The sequence below is a fragment of the Antechinus flavipes genome, chromosome 6, assembly GCF_016432865.1.
Source record: "Antechinus flavipes isolate AdamAnt ecotype Samford, QLD, Australia chromosome 6, AdamAnt_v2, whole genome shotgun sequence".
NCBI lineage: Eukaryota > Metazoa > Chordata > Mammalia > Dasyuromorphia > Dasyuridae > Antechinus > Antechinus flavipes.
In genome coordinates this window covers 32334486-32353927 of record NC_067403.1, presented here as the reverse complement: position 1 = coordinate 32353927, position 19442 = coordinate 32334486, and the positions used below count along the sequence as shown (strand labels likewise).

At 34.0% G+C, this 19442-nt stretch overlaps 1 long non-coding RNA gene across 2 annotated transcripts; it reads right to left on the bottom strand.

Moving 5' to 3' along the window:
• Positions 1-422: 422 nt before the first annotated feature.
• LOC127540666 (uncharacterized) lies at positions 423-16130 on the bottom strand. 2 transcript variants are annotated; one of them, XR_007948261.1, is made up of 3 exons: positions 16039-16130; positions 1240-1311; positions 423-759 (listed from the first exon to the last, which is right to left on the bottom strand). It is a non-coding gene; the product is annotated as an uncharacterized LOC127540666 (long non-coding RNA). The 2 variants fall into 2 exon arrangements; XR_007948260.1 differs by lacking the exon at positions 16039-16130 and adding an exon at positions 2919-3041.
• Positions 16131-19442: the final 3312 nt, after the last annotated feature.

Below are 19442 nucleotides of genomic sequence, written 5' to 3'. Positions count from 1 at the left end.
CCCTTTTGTTGTTAAACTCTTTACCCCCTTTCTAATAAACAATAAGATTACCTCCGCAAGCTAAAGGAACAACTCAGAGGGACCACTGAGTTGACCTCTCTATAGTAGGTCCTTAGATGGCAAGTATTTTGTAAGGGAGGTGGATAATAGGGAAGTCCTTTTGAATTAGGCTATCAAACAATCCTGTGCGGGGTTTATTTGTGGACTAAGCGACCAAGATGTTTAATGTACTAGATTTCCAGGAGGGTTTTACAAGCCTACAACTGATAGGCACAAGTTTAACCCTCTCAGGCTTCCTTAAGGCATTGGAAAAATCCAATTTCTGATACGAGAATCACCTCAGTCTAATATTAAGTAAGCAAGCTTGAATAGGATACCGAGAGAGTATGAGACACTGACTCAGATTGCTTTAGAGTGATTTTATGTGAATATAGACCACAGGATAATATAAAGAAAAAGGTTGTGTTCTTGAGCTTTCTTCCAACTCTAGATCTGATTTTGGGAATAATGAATTAGCTCTCGGAGAAGGAAAGGATGCCTTTTCTTCTTCAGATAGGGACTCCAACTGCCCATCTTCTAGGGATGTGAAATCCTGGTCATTGAGTGCAGATTCGACCGGATCATTTGTGCAGGTGAGCGTGCACGAGGATAAATATACTAATTGTGAATGTGCTGTTTATTCCAAATTGAATACAAACTCCTTGAGGTCATGGATTGCTTGGTTTGTTGTGTTTTTATTTCCAGCACCTAGCAAGATGGCTGAGAAGGAGGAGCATGTGATTTCACTGACATAGATGACTAGAGGTAAGAAAACATTTTTTTTTCCAATTCAAATTAGCACATTGTTTGCAATGTATAGACTCAGAGAAAGACGTAGAGTACTAAAAATTAAGCATCTTACCCAGAATTCCTCAGCCAGTGAGGAACAAAACTTAAAATCAGATGTTCTTGACATAGAAGCCAATCCTCTAAGTTATACTGTCTCTCATAATTAGGCATTTATTTAATACCAGATAATTTGTTAATTAACTCATGGGGTCAGAATCATCATGGAGTTATGCTTTGGTTCCTTTCTCTGGTTCCATACCACTACTATAAATGCAAACATTTTGAAATTTAATATGAACAAGTATATAGTATATATCTTAAACTGATTTATCAAAATGACTATAAATAGGATCCGATATTCATCAAGTAATAATTTAATTAATACTATGCAATTGCTAAATCATTAAATACCTGCTGCTTTGGGGGATTCTCTACCTCGGCATTCTCTTTTAGTTTTTAATATCTTCCACTATGTTTTTACCCCTAGAAAACAAAACACAGTAATTAAAAATATGGAAATAAAACTTTTTTTCCAATTTTTATTTATGGCTTTAGGCATCAAACTAAAGTGAAGCATTGTGATAAGAGTGCTGGACCTGGAGGAAGGAAGTTCTAGAATCATCCTACAATATCCGGTACTTGGTAGTGGTGAGAAAATAGACAATTACTTTACTTTGCAGAGTTTCAATTTCTTCATCTGTAAAATGGGAATAATACTGCAGTACTGGTATGAAGATCAAATGAGATCATCTACAAGTTTTGTCAAATTTAAAGTATTATGTAAATGTCATCTATTATGATTTTATAATTTATTATGAATTTTCAATTTAATCCTATTATATCATGTATTTGTCAACACTTTAACATATATTTTTTTATTAATGTGGGCATTCTATCTATTAATGCCCATCATAATCCATTTACAACTTAGTAGATACATTTTTAAACTTGTTAGAACTGAGAAACTCATTTACTACTTCCTGGCAAGGAAATGAAAATCTTAGCTAGCCAGCCCTTTTGGTAATGGCAAGGAACTGGAAATTGAGTGCATCCCCATCAGTTGGGGAATAAATAAGTTATAGTATATGAAAGTCATGGAATACTATTGTTCTGTAAGAAACAACCAGCAGGATGATTTCAGAGAGGCCTGGAGAGACTTACAGGAATTGACGCTAAATGAGGTGAGCAGGACCAAGAGAATATTGTATACATTAACAAGATTATATGATGATCTATTGCAATGGACTTGACTCTTTTCAACAATGAGATGATGTGAGACAAGTCCAATAGATTTGGGATGGAAAATGCCATTTACATTCAGAGAGAGAACTATAGAGACTGAATGTGGATGGAAGCACAGTATTTTTACCTTTTTGTTGTTGTTAGTTTGCTTGTTTCTTTTTTCTTTATTGTGTTTTTCCCCTTTCAATCCAATTTTTCTTGTACAACATGACAAATATGGAAATATATTTAAAAGAACTGCACATTTTTAATTTTATTGGATTGTTTGCTTTCTTGGGAATGGGGAGGTAAGGGAGCAATGGAGAAAATGTGGAACACAATGTTTTACAAATATGAATATTGAAAACTATCTCTACATATATTTGGAAAAGTAAAATGCTGTTGAAAAATTTTAAAAACAACTTAGCTATGGTGGTCTTTGAAAGGCTAACATATTTCTGTGGTTAATAACACATATTTACTCTAAACTTTTCCAGTGTAACAGGATCTGGCCAACTTAAACTCTTCTGGCATTGCCTTTTGAAAACTGGCTGCTACTATTTAACAATGAATCTAGAGTTGAATAGAAGTTTTCATGTACAAGTTGGCCATTTGTTATTTTCTTTCACTCACTCTGCTGGACACCAAGTAAAATCCTCTCTAGAATTGGAACGTATGCCCAAGTTAGAGGAAGTTACTCTGGTGGAGTGCCGGCTAAAACTCAGCTCCAAGCTTTATTGATCTGCTATAGAGAAATGGATGAAGTTCTAGTCAAAATCTAGTCCAGTCTACTGCAGAAATACAGTTCTGCTTAGGCCAGCATTAGGGAAAACCAGCCAGAATTACCTGAAATCAGGCAAAAAACAGACCTTCCTGACAATGACAGCATGGATCTCCTGGCCTTTTCCAATGTGGTCACCAGTGTGCCAGGATGATGAAATCATTTTCTGTTGTCTTTGAGTTCAACAGCTGGTTGCAAGAACTGAGACACATAACTCCATCTGACAATAGGTTTTTCAAAAGATCAGCAGCAAATTTAGTCACAGACAGACAATAAGTGGAAAACATACCATATGGTGTTTTTGTGCTACATTAGGGACCAAGGACTGTGATCTACCTCAACAGGGGATTCAAAAGCTATTTTTAAATGTGTTAGGAAAAAAAAGAGAAATAAAGGTGATTTGTTCTCTCTCTCTCTCTGCATGCACACACACACACACACGTGTGTGTGTGCATGTGTGTGTTGCATGGGAAGAAGATGAAGGAAGTCAAAGACTTTCTTTACAAATTTAAACTTGGTTCCACCCAGTTTTATTTTATTTTAACTGGTATTTGTTATCAATAAGACACCAGTATTGAAACAGTGTATTAAACTCTTTTTTCCTTTTTAAAAAAATTTTAATAGCTTTTTATTTACAAGTTATATACATGGATAATTTTATAGCATTGACAATTGCCAAACCTTTTGTTCCAATTTTTCCCCTTCTTCTCCCCACCTCCTCCCCTAGATGACAGGATGACCAATACATATTATTTAACTCTTTTTTCTAAAATTAATCAAATTCTATTCTTTCTAATACCAAACACCAGTGAATGGTTAAAAAAATCACTTTCACTATAAATCCTTGAAATTGGTGAACTCATGAGCTATGCCGTTATCAGAATTATGGCACCTTATTGTCTATTGTAAATGATGCATTTTTTTTTAACATCTGGCCACAATTTCATGTGCAAAATATTTATTTTATTATATCTTCAGATAAAACCAACTTTTTTTGAAAAAAAAATGAACTTACAAAGTCTAGAATGGTTCTAGGTTCAGATTATTAGGGTGATAGTGCTGTAAACAGTTGATAAGAAAGCAGTAAGTGTACTTGCTTAAATATCTTTCTACTCTTAAAGTAGATGTGAAGTGAAAATGATAGTGAAAAATGGTAAAGCTATCCCAATTCACTTTCAAATTGGTACTGTTTTGATTAGAAAAAAAAAGAATGATGAGGTGAAAGGAAATTCTTCTTTCCAATATTAGTCCATCTTGGTATTTACTCCTTTTCCACCCAAGGGAGAAATGACAATAGAATCACACAGAATCACAATAATGGAGGGAAAGAGAGCATTAAAATTAAAAACAGAGAGAGAGATAAGCCTTTTACTCCAGATGAATGAGATCATAATAATCAACTATTTATGGAGAGAAGGCAGACCTACTCAACTATTATTTTCCTCCCTTTGCACTACTTTGGCAGAGAAAAGGATGACATTAATTATAGCCAATATAGAGTGAAATGCAAGTTTTGAGATACTAAGACATGATGTCACTATCTTTGTTGAACTTAACTCATCAGGACCAGATGAAATATATCCTAAGATTTGATAAAAGGACTGGAAAATAGGATTACTGAGCTGTGATCAATGATCTTTGAAAAATCATGAAACAAAAGAATATCATTGGATTGGAAAAGTATTCAAGAGTTGAGTGTTTTAGAGGAGGGAGGGAAGGGGACAATGGCAGGGGGGCAGATGGCAGACAGACAGAGACAGAGACACTTAGATTGTTTACAAAAAATTAGAAAGATTTGGGTGTGATAAAAGGGGAAAATTTATTAATAGCTAAAATTGTTTTTACAAATGGATGAGCTATAATAAAAGATAATAAATTTCACCAGCCCTGGAAGGCTTCAAGCAACAGTTGGATAAGTACATGATCATATTTTTAAGGGATTCATTTTAAGAGATTAGATGAAAAAGATGGCCTTTGCTATTCTTTTCTATTATAAGATACTGTGATTCTCTGAATATGCTGACAAATTCCCAGCCTGGCTCTTCAAAGCAATTAAGTATGCTGATTAAACAATTGCTACTTTTCTGGGTTCAAACTGCATGCCCTGTGATTGTCGACTGGCTAAAGAAGTTATGATATATAAATGTAGTAGATTCTGGTTATGCCATAAAAATGAAGTACATGAATGAAATTTATAGAAATAGGGTAAGACTTGTTTCAACTAATGTAGATCAAAGAAAATGGAAAGAAAAACACAAAATAATTTTAGCAAAGTAAGTGAAGACTATACTTAATTCAAAGTTGATATTACGGACAATGTTGGCTCCAGATTATAAATGTTCAAATATATTTCCCTCTTTATCATTAAAAAAAGACAAATGAGGGGGTAGACTCAAGATGGCAGTGAAAATTCCAGAATTTGTCTGAGCTCTCTTAAATTCCCCTCCAAACAACTTTAAAATAAAACCTCAAAATGAATTCTGGAGCAGCAACAAAAGGAAAAGGCAAAACAAATTTCCAGCCCAAGACAATTTAGAAGGTCAACAGAAAGGTCTGCCTCACCAGGGTGAGAGCGGGGAGCTGTCCAGCAAAGACAATGTCCTTGCAAGCCAGCAATAGGCATTGGGAACAGGAGTAGCCATGGCTCCTGAGGCTAGCAGCCCATAAAGGTGACTGAAAATATTGCAAGCAGCCAGAAAGAAGCAATTCTAATATTTCAGTGCCTTCATCAGGATAACAAAAGATTTAGTCACTCCTATATTAAATGATTACAGACTTTATAATATTCCAGATATTCCAGAGGGTAGAGGAACTACCAAGAATCACATGCACAGCAAAGTATAATCCATAAATGAAATATGGATATTTAATGAAACTGAGAACTTTTAACCATTTCTGATGAAAAGATCCCAGCTGAAAAGAAAATTTGACTTTTAAATACAAAACTCAAGAGAAACATAAAAAATAAACAGGAAAGAGAAATCATAAGGCATTCTGTAAAGTTACACTATTTGCATTCCTACATAGGACGATATTTGTTAATGCTTAATAAATTTTATCATTATTAGGGCAATTAGAAGAAGTATACATAGACAGAGGGCATGGGTGGATACACTGGGATATACTGGAGCTAGAAATAGGAATGCACTTGGAGAAAGGGAAATGGATGTAAAATTCAGTAAATTACCTCACATAAGAAATGTGAAAGGATATTTTCTATGAAAGAGAAGACAGGCAGGGTTTAGGGAAGGCAATGGAACCTTAATCTCATCAGAATTGGCTCAAAAAGGGAACATACACACTAAATTGTATATAAAGTCAAATTCACCCTATAATAAAATAGAAGGAAAAAGGGATAAGATAAAGGTAGAAGGGAGAGTAGATTGGAAGAGATGGTAGTTCAAAGCAAAACACTTTTGAGGATAGGTAAGGTGAAGAAAGAGAAAAGGATAAAACAGGGGGAAATAAGCTAGAAGAAAATATACAACATTTGCAAAAAAATTTTGCGAAGTATATTGTGAAAAAAATCTATAGCAAGTTTGTCTGATAAAGGCCTCATTTCTCAAATAAAGAGAAATATTTTAAAATTGTAAAAATATAAGTCATTTATGAAATGATAAGTAGTCAAAAATACAAACAGGCAGTGTTCAGATGAATCATAGAAAATGCTGGAAAACACTATTAATTAGAGAAATGCAAATTAAAACAACTCTAACATACCTATCAGATTGGCTAATATGACAAAAAAGGAAAGTGACAAATGTTGGAAGAGATGTGGGAAATTTGAGACACTGATGCATTGTTGATGGAGTTATGAATGGATTTGACAATTCCAAAGAGCAATGTGGAGCTATGACCAAAGGGCTATATCACTGTGCATACCTGACCTGCAAAAATATTACCAGGTCTCCATCCTAAAGATATAAAAACAAAAAGTAAAAAGAATCTGTGTTTACAAAAATATTATAGCAGTTCTTTTAGTAGTGGCAATGAATTGGAAATCGAGAGGCTGTCCATCATTTTTAAAAATGGCTGAACAAGTTGTAGTATATGATTGTGATAGAATGCTATCATACTATAAAATGATGAGCAGGATGTTTTCAGAAAAACAAAGACTTCCATGAACTGATGCAAGGTAAAATGAGGAGAATCAAGAAAACATAGTACACAATAATGGCAACTTTACCGAGTAATGGTGAATGACAGCTATTCTTGATGATAGTGATCCAAGGCCATTCTGAAGAGCTCATAAAGAAAAATTCTGCCTCCAGAGAAAGAAAGAATAGTCCAAATGCAAATTGAAGTATACCTTTCAAAATTTATATTTCTCATTATTTTTCTTATATAACAGTATTAATATGAAAATCCATTTTGCATGACTGTACATGTATCACTTATATCAAATTGCTTGCCTGCTCAAGGAGAAGGGGCAGGAGGGAGAGAGGGAAGAAATTGGAACTCAATTTATATTTTTAAAAAATGAATGTTAAAATATTTTTTATTTGTTTTTTGGGAAATGAAGGTAAACTAAAAACTTGCAATTTTATTATTGTTGATCATTGACAGCATTTTTGATGGACAGTTACCATAGCTGGGGGTATATTTATTTTCATAAGAGATACTCTTCATATGACCATCCCTTTCTTTTGAGTATTTCCAGGTATGAACAAAGACAAACATATGTATTTTGGGGGGATGGGAAACCAAAATTCTGATTTTTATGACTCATCATTGGGTTCAGTCCCCACAATTTTCCATTGATCAGGGACTACGAGAGCACCTAGGTGGTCCAGAGGATAAAGTGCTATTCCTAGAGTCAGGAAAACTCATCCTCCCAAGTTTAAATATAGCTTCAGACACTTTCATTATTTGTGTGACTTAAACAAATCACTTAACCTATTTCTTCATCTATCAAATAAGCTGGAGGAGAAACCAGTAAAACACTTCAGCGTTTTTCTCAAAAAAGCCCCAAATGGGCCACAAAGAATTGAACAGGTTGAAACAACTCAACAACAAGAGGGACTTTGAGGATTCCCCTCAGCTTGTCTTCTTTCTCCTTGCTTAAAAGGTGAGGGCGATTATTTGAGTTGTTGGGATGGTGGAAGAATGACATCCCCCCACGTGACCACAAGCTCATCTTGTAGCCCCATTCCTCTCTCTTGTGCCTTCCCTACTTTGGCACAGAACCTTAAGAACTTGAAAAAGGTGCAAGTCTGAGAATTTGCTTCCATTATTTCCAAACACTATGACAATGAGAGTAATATCCCCTGGAGTGACAGTAGGGGGAAGAATATCCACCATCAACAGAAAGTTCAATGTCCATTAGGAAAAAATACTGAAATAGGATTAGGGGTGGACAATATCAGGAGAAGAATTGTATTTAAGAGAACATTCTCACTAGTGAAAAGTTGGAGGTCAGCATCTAGTTAAGTTGAATTCTGACTTCAAATCTAGTCCCCACCATTGAATTGATGGTTATTTTTGAGTAAGACATTTAATATTTGTTTAGTTTCCTCATCTATAAAAATAGGGAAAATTATAACACCCATATCTCAGGGCTCTTATAAGAAGAAAATAATAGTACATTAAAGCACTATTTAAATGTTAGATTATTATCAATTAGTGCTTGTTATATATTTAGTTCTTGACAAATAAAAAAAAATTGGAAAACAATGGCAGGAATAAAAACATGAGATTGAGTCCGACTTTCCCACAGAGTAATTCCACACCCTCGGATCCATCTTTTTGCTACTGTATAATGGCTTTCAATACTTCCCATTCTCTCAGTAGCCTCCTAATTCACCTTCCTGACTCTGTTCCTGCCTCCAGTTTATACCCACACAGTTGCCAAACTTATTAGGTCTAATGCACACGTCTGACTATATCACCTGTTGCCTCTAGAATAAAATAGGAATTTCTCCATTTGGCACCGAGAATATATTAATATATGTTAGAATTATTTTGTATTTGGGTTTTTATCCCTTGCACTGGCAAGCACTTAGCCTATAGCACATGCTTAAAAGGGGCTACTAGGTAACACCAAAAGGCAGACGTTAGTGAGCCTGAAGGAGACTCATCTTCCCAAGTTCAAAGGCAGCCCCAGACATGCATTATCTGTGTGACCCTGAGCAAGTCACTTGACACTTTGCCTCAGTTACTCATCTGTCAAATAAGCTGGGAAGGAAATGGCTAACCACCTAATATCTTTTCCAAGAAAACCCCCAATGGGGTCATGAGGAGTCAGACATGGCTGAACCTGCCTAAGAATTGCTTCTTGAGTGATCACTTATATGTATGTCAATTCTTTCCTCTGAAAATGGTGTAATAACATTTGTAGTATGTTATGAGGATCAAATAAAGTGATGGATAGAATGCTATTTGTGAGCCTTAAAGCATTATATAAATAGTAGCTATTATGATTCTGATTTTCTTCTTACAAGAACTGCTAAGGATTGCAAGGAGGATTTATGAGTAAATATGGCAAAGCAACCCAGTATTACAGACATTTGGACCCAGACTCAGGAACAGTTTTCACAAAAAATACTTAAAAACATCTTCCAATCGTTTCAGTTGTTTTCCTCTTTCCTAATTGAAATTTCATTAACAATAGAATTATAAGTAATTGTCTTTTTAAAAATCTGCGTTATGGAAAATACTTAGAAAGGGGTGAAACAACCTTACTAAATAGGAAACTTCCACTTTTAGAGGGAAGGATTGTATTTTTCATACTTTTAAAAGTTTTCCTAAGATAGGGATTTTGAAATTCTATAAGTGTCTACAATGGAAACCAAGAATTACTATGATGGATGGACACTTAACAGCTTGACTGACAACCCATTTTAACTGTAAAGATAAAAGTTAAAGTTGAAAAAAAGATAGCAAGATGATTCCTGGTTGCTATTGATCTACAAGACCATTAGTGAAATCAAATTGTGAAATATTTTTATAGATCAGAAAGGGTTTAGAAAAGACTTGGGATGTTGCTCAAGGGAGATTTCAATTACCCAGATATTGACTCTGCTAAGAGCTATGCAGAAAGTGAGGGAGCATATTTCTTTGAGAAAGTTTATTTTTTTCATAATTCAGTGTGATGAGCAGACAAAGAAAAGCGACATTGGATCTATGCTAGGAAATTAACCCAGAATGATTAATATACAAAAAGGAAACAGTTTTTAAAAATAATTCTAATTACTCTGATGATACCTGCAAAAGCATGCTCACTATATTAACCAATTCATTTGATCAACATTTATTGTCCATTGTGTGTAGTCTTCATAACATAGTGATAGGGATCCACTACATGGTAATGGAGCTGTTAAGTGGCCAGTGAACAGCGCATTTGACTAGGAATGAGAAAAAACATAATTTCAAATCAGGGCTTAGACCCTTCACTCTCTGTGTGGCCAAAGTAGGTCTGACTCAATTTCTTCATCTATAAAATGTTGATAATGATAGTATCTGTCTCTCAGGGTTATTGTAAGAATAAAATGAATTCTATATAAATACCAGCCTTATAGCTAAAAACAGATATAACAGTAACTATTCTATTTTTCTTTCTCCATGCATATATATATATATATATACACACACACACACACACACACACACACACACATACACACACACACACACACACACATACACATATACACATATTTACATGCATAATAATATATGTATTTCTATAAAGGCCACTGTTAGAAAATACATACTCAGGAGGTAGTTCCTACTAAGCTGAGAAGAACTCCATAGAGTCTGGCGATGGATTATGTGTCTTATGTCCAATGACTACACCAATAAATTCAAAATTCAATTGAGAAATAAATTGAATTTATTCAAATTTCATTATATTCTTGTAATTTTTAACTAAAAGTATAAGCTTGCGTTGGCTTTTCTGTTCCTCTTTGTGTGTCTTAAAATGAAATCCTTTATTATTATTCAGTTCTGTTTGACACAGTTTCTTCCTCAATGACTATTAAGTATCCTGAAATGTCCTACTGAAAACAGTTGTATCAAAGGTGTAGTTAACAGGTTAGTCAGTGTTCATTTTCTTCCTATCTATTTATTTATTTTCGGGTTGGAGGCAGGGGAAGATGGAGTTCTTGTCCAGAACTGTGATTTCATCAGAAAAGGGAATTCCTTAATCTAAGTTGTAGCTCTTGTGAGACTTGTCAGCTTAGGGAGGTATATGGGACACTGAGTTTCAGTGACGTGCACTTACCTAATTTATATATCAGAGGCAGAATTTGAACCCAGATTTTTCTTAATTCCAAAGTCAGACATCTATTCACTCCATGTTGCTTCTCTGCAATCAAAAGCTTTTGGTTGCTGCCCTTTGGCAAGTAAATAAGTCCCTTAGCACAAAACACCATCTTCTATTTCAAGGCCTTATGAGGAACAAATATGTATCTGTGATTTCCCAATTGTCCAGAGATTTTTTTATCTCCAATTGTAATGCTCCTGCTGAATATTTTCTGTGGCACTACGGTTATAAAGGAAAAGTGAATGGGCTTGGGCTATGCTCTTGTCAAATGGATCATGATGGGGTATAGACACAATCAATGAAACTGCAAGCCTCAATCAAGCAATCAATATATACTTATTAGGTGCCTACTATGGCAGAATGCTATGCTAGTTACTGGGAAATGGACAGAGAGGCAGTAAAGCATAACAGAAATAATTCTGAACCTGTAATCTCCAATGTTTATCTCTGACATAATGGTTGTTGGAAAATCAAATAATCCTCCCAACCCTAGCACTGTACCTGGCACACAGTAGGCACCTCATAAATGCTTATTATTTGATGAACTTACTATGTCTCAGTTTTTTATATATAAAATGAACCCCATGACCTAGGCATAAAGAATGAGATGATAAATAAATTGGAAGAGCATAGGATAGTTGACCTCTCAGACCTGTGGAAGAGGGAGGAATTTATGACCAAAGAAGAACTAGAGATCACTATTGACCACAATATAGAAAATTTTGATCATATCAAACTGAAAAGTTTTTGTACAAACAAAACAAATGCAAACAAGATTAGAAGGGAAACAATAAACTGGGAAAACATTTTTACAATCAAAGGTTCTGATAAAGGCCTCATTTCCAAAATATATAGAGAACTGACCCTAATCTATAAGAAATCAAACCATTCTCCAATTGATAAATGGTCAAAGGATATGAACAGACAATTCTCAGACAAAGAAATTGAAACTATTTATAGACATATGAAAACATGCTCCAAATCATTATTAATCAGAGAAATGCAAATTAAGACAACTCTGAGATACCACTACACACCTGTCAGATTGGCTAGAATGACAGGGAAAGATAATGTGGAATGTTGGAGGGGATGCGGGAAAACAGGGACACTGATACATTGTTGGTGGAATTGTGAACACATCCAGCCATTCTGGAGAACAATTTGGAACTATGCTCAAAAAGTTATCAAGCTGTGCATCCCCTTTGATCCAGCAGTGTTTCTACTGGGCTTATACCCCAAAGAGATACTAAAGAAGGGAAAGGGACCTGTATGTGCCAAAATGTTTGTGGCAGCCCTGTTTGTAGTGGCTAGAAGCTGGAAAATGAAAGGGTGCCCATCAGTTGGAGAATGGTTGAGTAAATTGTGGTATATGAACGTTATGGAATATTATTGTTCTGTAAGGAACGACCAGCAGGATGAATACAGAGAGGACTGGAGAGACTTACATGAACTGATGCTGAGTGAAATGAGCAGAACCAGGAGATCATTATATACCTCAACAATGATACTGTTTGAGGATGTATTCTGATGGAAGTGGATCTCTTCGATAAAGAGAGCCTTAATTGATCAAAGATGGACAGAAGCAGCTACACCCAGAGAAAGAACACTGGAAATGAATATAAACTGCTTGCATTTATGTTTTTCCTCCCGGAGTATTTATACCTTCTGAATTCAATTCTCCCTGTGCAACAAGAAAACTGTTTGGTTCTGCACACATATATTGTATCTAGGATATACTGTAACCCATTCAACATGTAAAGGACTGCTTGCCATCTCGGGGAAGGGGTGGAGGGAGGGAGGGGAAAAATCGGAACAGAAATGAATGCAAGGGATAATGCTGTAAAAAATTACCCTGGCATGCATTCTATCAATAAAAAATTATTTTAAAAAAATGAACCCAATTGTACTTAAACTCTTTCTACATTGAGCAATGCTTCTATCCTCATTACAATCCTCATGAATTAATACCTCCAAGAGTAATAACAGAAAAAAAACAAGGGACAGATAGGCAATATGTACAAAGAATAATGCAGAAATTGATGAGAAGAAAGAGCTCAAACATGATTCTCAAAAGATTTTATTCTGGGAGGAAAAGAAGACTAAAGATACTATAAATAAGGCTATAGACAGTGAATCTTTTTTTTTTTTTTTAAGTTCAGAGAAGACAGAAAAAGAACTAAGCAAAATAAGGAAATCCTTCACAAAAAATGCACAGAAAATCAGTAACAACAAAATGGGGAAAAAGAACAAAAAATAATTTGGAGATAAAGAGAAAAAGAAAAATGTGTAACTAAGCACTTATTTGAAAACTAAACTACAGAGAAGATTTACAAATGAAAAGAGTGGGGAGGACCTGTGGAAATAAGGCTGTACCAAATTTGTTTAAGCAAAACTAATATGATCGACCAAGTACTGCCTTAAAGAAGCAAAGGAAGGAAAAATTAATCCTTATAAAAATATCAAACAAGTCCTAATAAAAATACTAAAAAATCCTAAAGGCACAAACCTAATAAAACTTAGAAATGTAATGGATTGAACAATCCAATAAAATGAAAGTATGACAGTTATGAATACACATTTAAAAAGCAAAGACATAAATAGAATAAAAATAAGAGGCTAAAGCAAAATTATTATGTAGCAGATTCAATTATTTTATAAAGCAAAGTAAAACCAAAATTTAGAATATAAGCAGATAAACAGGGAAATTACATTATATTGAAAAAGCATAGTAGATAAAAATATCTAATATTCATATTAAATTTATGTGGTTCAAATGACATAACATCTAAATTTATAAAGATGAATTAACTTAATTGCAACATGGGTAGTAAATATTTGTCTCCCAAAGATTGACAAATACAACTGAAATGTAAACACAAGTAAAATAAATAGTTCAATAATTGCTGAAAATATGCATATATTGTCTTCTGACTTGCCCTACTAAATAATATATACATTTCTTCACAAAATATGACCACATATAAGGTCATATATAATAATAAATATGTAAAAAGATAGAAATGCTAAGCATTTTCCTAACAGATCATAGAGCAATAAATATTGTAATTAGTCTAGTTAGTGTAATCAAAAAACACAGATTAAAACTTATTATATAGTTACAACTTAGAAATGTGGATTGTTTTGTCATTTGTCAGAAAAATATATTTCTATGATTTGTTCTTTAACCCACATCTTATTTAGAAGGGAGACTAAAATCTACATAACAAGTGGTTTAAACAAGACTTCACAAAAGCATTTAAATCAATAAAAGAGCAGAATTAAATCTAGAAAATACAAATCAGCAAGGTGAAATGACAACAAAATTAAAAGAAAAAAAAATATCAGCCCCTTCTATGCACAATTACATGGCACTATAACCAACCTCCCCCTCCCCAAAAAGGGATTATTACATTAATTCAACTCAGAACTAATAAAAGACCAAACAGAAATTCTAAATAATCAAAACTCAGAAAAGGAAATAGAATTAGTTGGAAAGAACTAGCAATAAAAAGTGGGGTGACTGATTTAAAGGAGAACTCTAATTCAACTTTTAAGGACGATTTTTTCTCAAGACTTTAGAAAAGAATTCCTTGGCCAAAATGCCCCTAAGAAGACAAATATCATCATACAGGAAAGATGAATCAAAGAAGCAGAATTAAATCTATTCAATCAATGAATGTTGCTTTTTAAAATTTAAATAAATTATAACCAAGATGCTCTAGCAATTTATTGAGTAAACAATTTATTATGACCAAGGCGGATTTATAGAGTATGCAGGGAAAATTCAAAATTAGAAATTAATATAATTAGTCATATAAAAAGCAAAACATGCCAAGCCATGTAGCTATTGTAATAGATATAGAAAACATCTTTGATAGAGTACCAAACTAATTTATTCTAAAAACTATCAGGCAGAAAATAAACTTTAAAAATGATTCATATTAATATGACTAATTTTTTCCCCTAGTAGATAAAAGATCAAAGGATTTATAAACAAGAATGAGACTACACAGAAAGAGGCCTTCAGAACAAGTCAGTTATGCTGGGGAAATGTAAAACAAACAACAAACAAAACAAAACAAAATGACAAACAAGAAAGAGTAATGCTCTGAAAAAAGGGAAAAGGAGAGGAAGAATGAGGAAATAATCCCAGAAAAGAAAACTATAATAATAATAATAATAATAGCATTTATATACAATTTCAATGAGTTTACATGTTTTCTTGTTTGATCATAGTCAGGCAAAATAAATTCAAAGTAAATATCAAAATGTATATCTGTCTCTGCATTTTAATTTTCTTTCCTCTATCAGAATAAAAATTTCATCCTTATTCCTTTGAATTTATGCTTTACCAATGTATTGATGGGAGTTCTAAAATCTAAGATATTTTTTCTTTTTATCTGTAATCATTGCAATAATTGTTTTCTAATTTTGCTTACATGGATGTATACCTTTTCACAAAAGCATGTCTAATTTCTCTTGAAATGTTCATGTTATCATTTCTTTTTTAAAAAAATATATTACATGTTTCTCAATTAAATGTCATAAAGGCATTTTAATGTCTGTTTTTCTTCTGAAGACTCCCTTCTTTTATCTTCTCTTCCTTTTAAGCTCCCTCCCCATTTTCCCCAATTCCCTTCTCCCCCTATTTCCTGTTGGATAAGATAAATTTGTATTTACAATTGAAAATATAGGTACACACAGATATATATTTCTCTTTCTGGACTAATTTAGATGTGAGTGAGGTTCAATCACTGTCACACTACATCCCATTTCCCCCTGCTCTATAAAAGTTTTTGCTTATGTGCCTCTTTTTCTTATATGGAAAGACTGTTGGGGAGAGAGCAGGGCAAAACACAAGGTAAAAATCAGGGTGATATAAAAGGAAAATATATCAACACAAATCTATTTTTAAAACAATCCAAAATATAATTGGACTACTTACCACACAGGAATATTTGAGCAAAGTCCTTCACAAATCTTAAAGTGCTACTATGGTATTCAGGGACAAATAAATAGAGAACCTGAGTGAGCGCTATTCTTTCCAGGTTTAGATAATCAAGGGATGATTACAAGGTCATTCCAGGTGAGTGGAATCAGGCCAGCTAAAGTACAGAGGTAGAATTTTGCAAGACCTATTTCATGGGACTGATTAGATCAGCCTGCATAGAGTGAAAGATTAATAATGGGGAAAAGTGGGTGAATCCAACCCTATTGATTCTTTTTTGGTCATATTACTGAGGGCTCTAATCATATATTTTGCTAATGTGTGTGTATATTTTTGCTCATAGCAAAGATGTTCATTTTCACCCATCAATAAAAACTTAAATATATTTGCTGTTATCATTACATTTCTTAATTCAGTACAAAATATTGTTCAATATAGAATTTGCTCTCCTTGAGAGTAAGGACTGTCTCATTCTTTGAAGCTACAACTCCAGTGTCTAGCACATAAAATAGGAACTTAATAAATGCTTATTGAGTGATTGTTTAATTGAGTAAAATTACAAGCAATGGTTTCTATTACGTAATTAAGACAAGCAACATTACAAGCAAATTAAGATGGGGACATCCCTTCAGAGACTAGAAAAGGCTTTTCAGAGAAAATGCGTTTAGAAATTTAGAGTGAAGAAAGCTTGCCAAGAAGCCTGCTTTTCTTGTCATGAAGAGCCAGGGGATTCAAATTCTCTAAATATACAGGTTTCATCTCAAGAGCATCCAGTGTTCTGGAGCCTAAGCTATTCCTAGAGTTTCACAAATTTTTAACTTAATATCCCTTTGCTCCCCATTCCTTTTATTGGATTCAGTAAAGAAATGAGGAAGTTTTTTTTTTTTTTTAAATCAGAAAATAAAAATTATATAGTGAACCATGATCTGGTCCTTTCCTGTGTGGAGGGTACAAAAATCCCACTGACAAGCTATTCCAATTCTGAAGTGAAGGCCGGGGAGCCACGTGTCCGACAGTGTTTGCTACTGGGAGCAACTGATGCCATAGAGAGTGACTGCATGGTCACGTTAAAAATGCTCCGTGGAAAGTAACATGTGTAGGAGGATCTTTATAACAGCTTTGGGCCTATGGATGCAAGTATGATTTACAGTGGCACCATTCCAGTTAATTAAATTTAAACATATGGCATTATAGAAACAAACTATTATGGTAATATTTAATACTAAAGTTAAACTAATGGCCACTTTGGGCAAAGCCATATGTCAATTGTCCATTATTCTTTATTTATGGTCTGATGGCTCCAGGTCTGGGATTCGAGGCAACATAAATCACTAGCAGGTATGGCTGCTCTGTTTTATTGCTGAAAGTAAAGCCTTGATGAAAGGAGAAGGGTGGGAGGAAGGATTTCTTAAATTTTCATACTAGCACGACAGTAGTAAGTTAACGAGTGTCTATCTTCACCCCAAAGGTGGATGGAAGATAAGAACAAACCTTTGATTACAGCTGATCACGGACTGCAGGGTTGATTTTTGACAATGGCACAATGCATAGAAAGGTGGAAGAGAATTGAAAAAAATCTGAGTTCAAGACTCAAGTTCTAAATCTGAAACTATTTGTCATGCTGGTCAAGTCATCTCAATCTATCTGGGGTTCAGCTGATCATATAATAGGGAACATCATAATTACATTACCTTCACCATATGGCTGTTGTGACAATCCAATGATACAATGAATATAAAGTTATTTTTCAAATATGATCGCAAAATATATATATATATAATGTATGTGTGAACACCTATATACTATACCTATAGTGTGTATATATGTGTGTTCGTACACACACCCACTATTAGTAGTATTATCGTAATTATTACCAATATCAATACCTTACCTTTGTATACCTCTTTATTGTTTTTTCCAAAGCCCTTTTCTCACCATAAGTCTGTGATATTCTGATGCAACTATAATAATCTCCATTTTACAGATGATAAAATTAAACCCCACAAAGATAAAAAAATGACTTATCCAACATAACTAGTATTACTGATCCCAGGGTTTGATTAAGAAACCACAGTAAATAACAGAGGGACTATATGTTCCAATGGCATCTTATCTATGTCTCAAGAAATTAAGACATGCTACTTGTGAATGTAGTTCATAGGGTCACATAGTAATGAGTACAAATCAGTATTATTGAAAACACATCCATTTGTACATTTGGGCAGCTTAGTATCGATCACAATGGACTTTGGGTACCATTGACTGGGAAAGAGCCCCCTCTTAGGAAATGGCAGGGAATACATTGGACTTGACTACTATGAACCAGTAAATATTTACTAAGGGCTTGTTATATGTGAAGCATTGTGTTAAGCATTTGGGGTACAAAAAAAAAAGGCAAAAGATGCTCCCTGCCTCTAAAGAGCTTACAATCTGATGAGACAGAACATATACTAACATAAATAAATAACTCTCCCCAAATTATGTGAAGCATAAATAAGAAATAATTAAATGAGGGAAAGCATTAAGATTAAGAAGAGTTGGGGGAAATTTCCACTTAAAGATTATAGTTGGGACTTTAAAAGAAATCAGGAAGACAACAGAGTAGAACTGAGGAAGGAGAATATTCTAATCATGGGTGACAGGCCAATAAAATGCCTCCTTTCAAAAGAACTAAAATATTTGTGATTGTCAAATATGTGGCTCTCAAGTGATCTTTAGATCTTTCAATTCAAAAAGGCGTTTAAACATTTTCTACATGCTCTTGTCTTTTTCAAAAGAAAGATATCCCTGGCAAAAAGTACACTACGTGTATTTTTGTAGCCTTTTCGGTTGTAGAAGAACTGATGAGGGCACATTTTACCTTGTGTTCAATAGTACAATCAAATGAGTAAACATGTTCCAATCAAAATGGAAAAGGACACTGATTTAAATATTTTCCTTCAATCATTGCATTTCCAGGATCTGTAATCATATACTTGTTGAGAGCTTACAAAAAACAAATGACAAATTATGAATTTAAAATCTTGTATTTGTGGAATTTATAGGGGTAAAAACATTTCACGCACTCTCATATCTCCTTGCTATTAGATAATTTAGCAATGGTATAATTCTTTTCAGCACCTTAACTTGGGGTAAAAACAAAGGCTATTATGAAAAAACTACAAGAACAAACAAACGTAAAATTGGAAAACCAAAAGCTATAAATTATAACTAATAAACGGGCTGAATTAATTCACTAATCTCTCTGCTGAAATGAGCAAGGAATACCCTGTCAGTGACTTGACTCATTGTGATGCCTTTGATTTTAACTGTTTGCCTACGCTGAACATAGCACATTTGTTTAAAGGAGCATCATTCCCTGAAGGCTTGTCTACCAGAGGTGATTCATCTCATGCAAGTTC